The sequence below is a fragment of the Nicotiana sylvestris genome, chromosome 1, assembly GCF_000393655.2.
Source record: "Nicotiana sylvestris chromosome 1, ASM39365v2, whole genome shotgun sequence".
Taxonomy (NCBI): domain Eukaryota; kingdom Viridiplantae; phylum Streptophyta; class Magnoliopsida; order Solanales; family Solanaceae; genus Nicotiana; species Nicotiana sylvestris.
The window spans coordinates 178,765,756-178,770,784 of record NC_091057.1 but is presented as its reverse complement, the minus strand read 5'-3'; the positions used below and the strand labels follow the sequence as shown (position 1 = coordinate 178,770,784).

At 32.6% G+C, this 5,029-nt stretch overlaps 1 long non-coding RNA gene across 1 annotated transcript; it reads left to right on the top strand.

Annotated features, from left to right (window-relative positions):
- Positions 1-563: 563 nt before the first annotated feature.
- On the top strand, positions 564-1,877 carry LOC104245496 (uncharacterized). The gene is made up of 2 exons (XR_011403375.1): positions 564-877; positions 1,419-1,877. It is a non-coding gene; the product is annotated as an uncharacterized lncRNA (long non-coding RNA).
- The last annotated feature ends 3,152 nt before the right edge of the window (positions 1,878-5,029 follow it).

Genomic DNA, 5,029 nt, shown 5'->3' with positions numbered 1-5,029 from the left:
ATAGGATGAGTTGGAGCAGAATGACTGTATTCCAATTCTCCGTCCTTCGAAATTCCATCATTATAATCCCATGATTACTTATTTTCCTACCAAATGACCTCTAGTGGACCATGAACTAAATGACCTCTGCTTGAGAGACTCGAACCCCAACGTGGAAACCTCCGAATACAAAGCTAGGTTCTCTTCTAGCAACCTATAAAACATGTTTAATAGAGAAAGATATGAACTTTTGGAATATCTCAAGTGTAGAACCGACCATTAAATATGCTAATTAGTCAAAAGGGTCGTAAGAAACTCGGTTTAGGTCAGTAACCATTTTAAAATACTTAACGCTTTTTAGGGAAAATGGTGTTTCGGTGGCGGACTGCAGATATAGTTAATTACCAAGTCTCTCTTAGAAAATACGAGAATGCTTTGCACTAATTTTCCTGTCTCACCAACCAACTTCATGAAAAATTTGACTCATTTTCGTCTATCTCATTTCCTAATTAGTCATAGTTTTGTACTTGCCTTCCTATATATATATAGCCTATTCTTTTGGCTCTCTCATCACCACCATCAATTCCATTTCTCTTCTCTTCTCTTCATTGGAAAATCAAAGAACTATTCTGAGGCAAAATGGCTTCGGCTAACGTACAAACATTTCTGTTTCTTGTAGTGTTTTCGTTCATGTTTGGCGTTAGTCTGGCCAACTTTAACTACAGTTGGGGACCAGGAAACTGGAACAAAACTAATTGCCCCTATGGTAATAATCACCCAAATGCTACTCAAACCTCGAATAAATTCATTGTTGGTGGTTCCGAAAATTGGCATTATGGCTTCGACTACATGGATTGGGCTCGCAAGAATGGCCCTTTCTTTATCAATGACACATTAGGTACGTCTTCTTTTATTCAAAAATTAAAATTTTTCTTTTTCACATAACTCATCACGTAACAGTGGCGAAGCCAGGAATTTACGCAAGGGTGTTCAAACTTGAATGAAGTGAAAACAATTCTCCGAGAAAGAGTATTCAATATATGTTATATACCTCTAAAATCTAATATTTTACCTATATACACAGTGTAATTTTCCGACGAAGAGTGGTCAGTTATGCAGCTTCGCCCATGTCACGTATATGCATGCAGACACACACATATATAGGATTTAATTTATATATACATTACATAAGTGTATTTTAAGCTGTTGTAGCAATTATATAATATACCTTATTTTACAGGTTATTAATCTCATTTTTATAGACGATTACTTGTCTTTTTCTGTTATGTGACCTCATAAAAATTATTTTATGTTTTTAGTATGTTGAAATAAAACTCTTTTTTGTACTAAATTGACACCCATTATAACAAAATATGGTGCATGTTATTATTTGCTCGTTAACTTTAAGTTTTGATTTCGCCTTCGACTGCATTATGCAGTTTTCAAATATGATCCACCAAATCCAAATGGTGGATTTCCACACAGTGTGTACTTATTACCAAACTATTGGAGCTTCATTAAGTGCGATTTCAGAAGGGCTAAGAGGATAGCAAATCCGAACCAGGGTGCAGGTGAAGGATTCGAGTTCGTGCTGAAGAAAATGCAGCCTTATTATTTTGCCTGTGGAGAGCATGAGGGTATCCATTGTAACAATGGGACAATGAAGTTTGTTGTGATGCCCCTCAAACGTTGGCCTTTCTAAGTTGACGATGACATCTTGCTTGAAACTTGACGGAGAATACTGTAGTTTTGCTTGGAATAAACTAACGAGTGTTACACTGAGTAGATTTTGGAATTTCGTCTTTAGTTTATTCTGATTGGAGTTTTGATTTTAAAAAGGAGCAATGATTATGTATCTGTAGCTATATATTACATGTTCCGATATTTGAGCTTGTCAATTCTGTTACTACATTTGTTTAAACAAAAAAGTTAAATTACATGGGCCAAACAGTCAATCTTTTGGAAAATAGTTCTTACAAGAGTTTTAGATGCGAACACTATATATATTCACAAATTAAAGATTGTGTATTAGAAATGAAGAATAGAAACTCCCACAATTACTACAACCGAATATCATTGTCACCTTCTAGCGGAAACTCCCCAGAACTTAATGTAGCTTATCCTAGTGCTGTCTTTCCGTTGCACCAAGCTAGACTTATGAATATATACAAAAATTAAAAGACTTTTTAGTTTGTTTCACCATTCTTTTTGTGTTTTTTATTACAATTTTTTTTTAAAATTTCGGTATACAGATATTTCTTTCAAGCGGTTACAAAAATTAGGGTATCAAATGGTCCGGTTGGGCCAAATCAATCAAAAACGATTTAACAAGTTGATTCAATAAATGAAATTTTACCTCCTATAGCAAAGCTTTACATCCTATTTATTATAAATAAAAATACCTTTAATATATTATTTTATATAGCTACCTTTTAGTTTTTATAGCAAAATATGTATTTATGGTTATTTCCTACCATTAAGCCATTAAACACTCTCTCTAATATTTTTTTCTCTTATTCTTTATATATAAAACTACCTTCTTATTAAACCCTAGCGTATGTTCTTTCAAACTGATCAAACTAATTTGCTTCATTCTCGGATGGCAACTCTTGCTGATACGTTCCTGGCAGATTTCAACGAATTGTCTGATAATGTTCTTGACGAGGATAATTTGGATGCTGAACAGGGAGTTGTTGGAGACTTGGCAGACATGCTAGATAATGTTTCCAAGCTGCAAAAATTACGTCGCTACGTTGAACCACGATTTTCTTTTATCATGAACTCTGCAACTGCGGTGGCCGGTTGACAAATCCAACGGAAGAGTTGATTCTTGTATTCAGATGTATTTATATGTATTCAATAAGAAATACACTGTTTTTTATTTTGTGAAGTGATTTTTGACTGTGGTATTTGGATATATTTACATGTATTTGAGTTCATACAACAACATTTTAAAATACATTGTTAGTTCTAATTGTATTCATCTGTATTTTCAACCTAATTGTATCCATCTGTATTTAAAACAACCATACAATGAAATACAGTAAAATACGCTCAATACAAAATAGAAAATCAATGAATACAACCGAGGAAATGTATTTAGATTGTAGACAGTGACTTTTAGATGTATTTAGATTTTGTTAGAGAAACATAGTATGAAGGAAAGCATATATTATGAATACAACATTATACATGCTGTATTTTTTAAAAATTCTATCATGAATACATTATACAACTAGCCAGAATACATATCCATACAGTTGGATACATCAAATTGGTGAAGAGGTTATACGTATATACCACAAAAAAAAGGATGAACTAAATCTCTAAATATTGCTCTATTTTTTGGGTGTTTTTCGTCTAAGAAATCTTTTTCCTTAATTGGATTAATAATTTTGCGTGTTATAACTGAGTTTATTGAGTTATATTAGGAGTCTATCACGTTAATTGATTCACTTTCAATTTTTAAACAGCTGGAGAGGCCTATTTTACGCTGTATTCATTAATACATCTCGCGAATACATATGAATACAACGGATGATAGCTGGCATGCCCTGTTTTTTCACCGAGTTTTGCTACCATATTCGTGAATACAGTAGCTTAAATACATCGAATACATTCCATAACAACCGAAAAGATAACAATAGGAAGTAATTAAGTATATGGTAGCTATAACAAGTTAATACCCACTAAACAATAGTGGTTTCTGAAAATTTCTCATAAATAAACGGCTTGAATCTTAAAATTTGCGGGTCAGTTTGAACTAAACAATGAACTTGCTAACTCAAAGTCATTTTTCAGTTGTTTATTGTTTCTTTACTTCATTTATCGTTTTTATTAGCCAAATCAAATTGAAAAAAAGGTTTTTGTTTTATTAATCATGAAAATATACAGCTAACCAACTCTTTTTATGTTTTGATAAATTTTATTATGGGTCAATCTAGCATTACATGCGCTGTCCAATTCGCCGAACCTTTTAGATGTTCTAATATGGATTAAACCCAAATTGATTCCATAATGAATAAGTATATATTTGGATCAATCTTTCCAAACTTAAGATTACGCGAGCACTATAAATTCATGAGTTAAATCTGACGCACCTAATAATAAAAATACTAATAGGATAACATACAAATGTTGCTGCATGCAATAAAATTGATGTAGGGGACTAGGATATATCCAACTATTGACACGTACAATAGATCAAAATTGAAAACCATTATAACGAAATTCCATTCAATTAAAGACAAAGGAGCAGAATTGTGCATAAGCTTGAAAAAAGACATAAAATAGAGAAACTTGAGTACAAGGTAGACTGAATTTAAGCAGCAAATACTTCATAACAGACGTTGTAATTGTTGGAATATATACCACAGCGGAAGCAATAACAGAATCTTATTCACGTGTAATCTAAACAACTAGCACGTATGGAGATTTTAGGATTACCTCTTGAAGCGTAAACACAACAAATCTAGGTCGTTCTCCAGTTCCTCAGTTGAAAACACACTAGCAGATTTCCACAGTCTTCTACTGTGTTACTCAAACAATAATCGAAAATAGAGAATTTTGGGTGGGCAAAATTCTAGTAGAAATCGCAGTCAGAATCATGTAAAAAATGTCCATCCCTTATATCCATATATATAGCTGCGTTTTTTAGGTCAAAACCGTTTTCAAAACCTCTTAGGTTTCCTTCTCCCACTAAGGGACGGTTTCCACGTTTTCTTTCCCACTAAGTAATAGTTTCCACTATTTTCTATTATTTAGGCACAATAGGGACCACAAAATTTAATTAACAAGGCTTCCTATTATGATATTAATTTCGAAATTCTGAGACTAATTTCCATAAAAATCGTAATAAATTACGAATTATTCCACTAAAAATTCGTAATTGCACTCCTTAGTTCAATTTCGAAATTCTTCCATAAAACCTTATTTAACTCCCCATGTTAAGATTCAGATACTAATCAATCAAATTAAATTACTGACTATTTAATTTATTGATTACTTCCTTTAGACTTACACTTAACTTATTTCATGTGTCGGATACAAA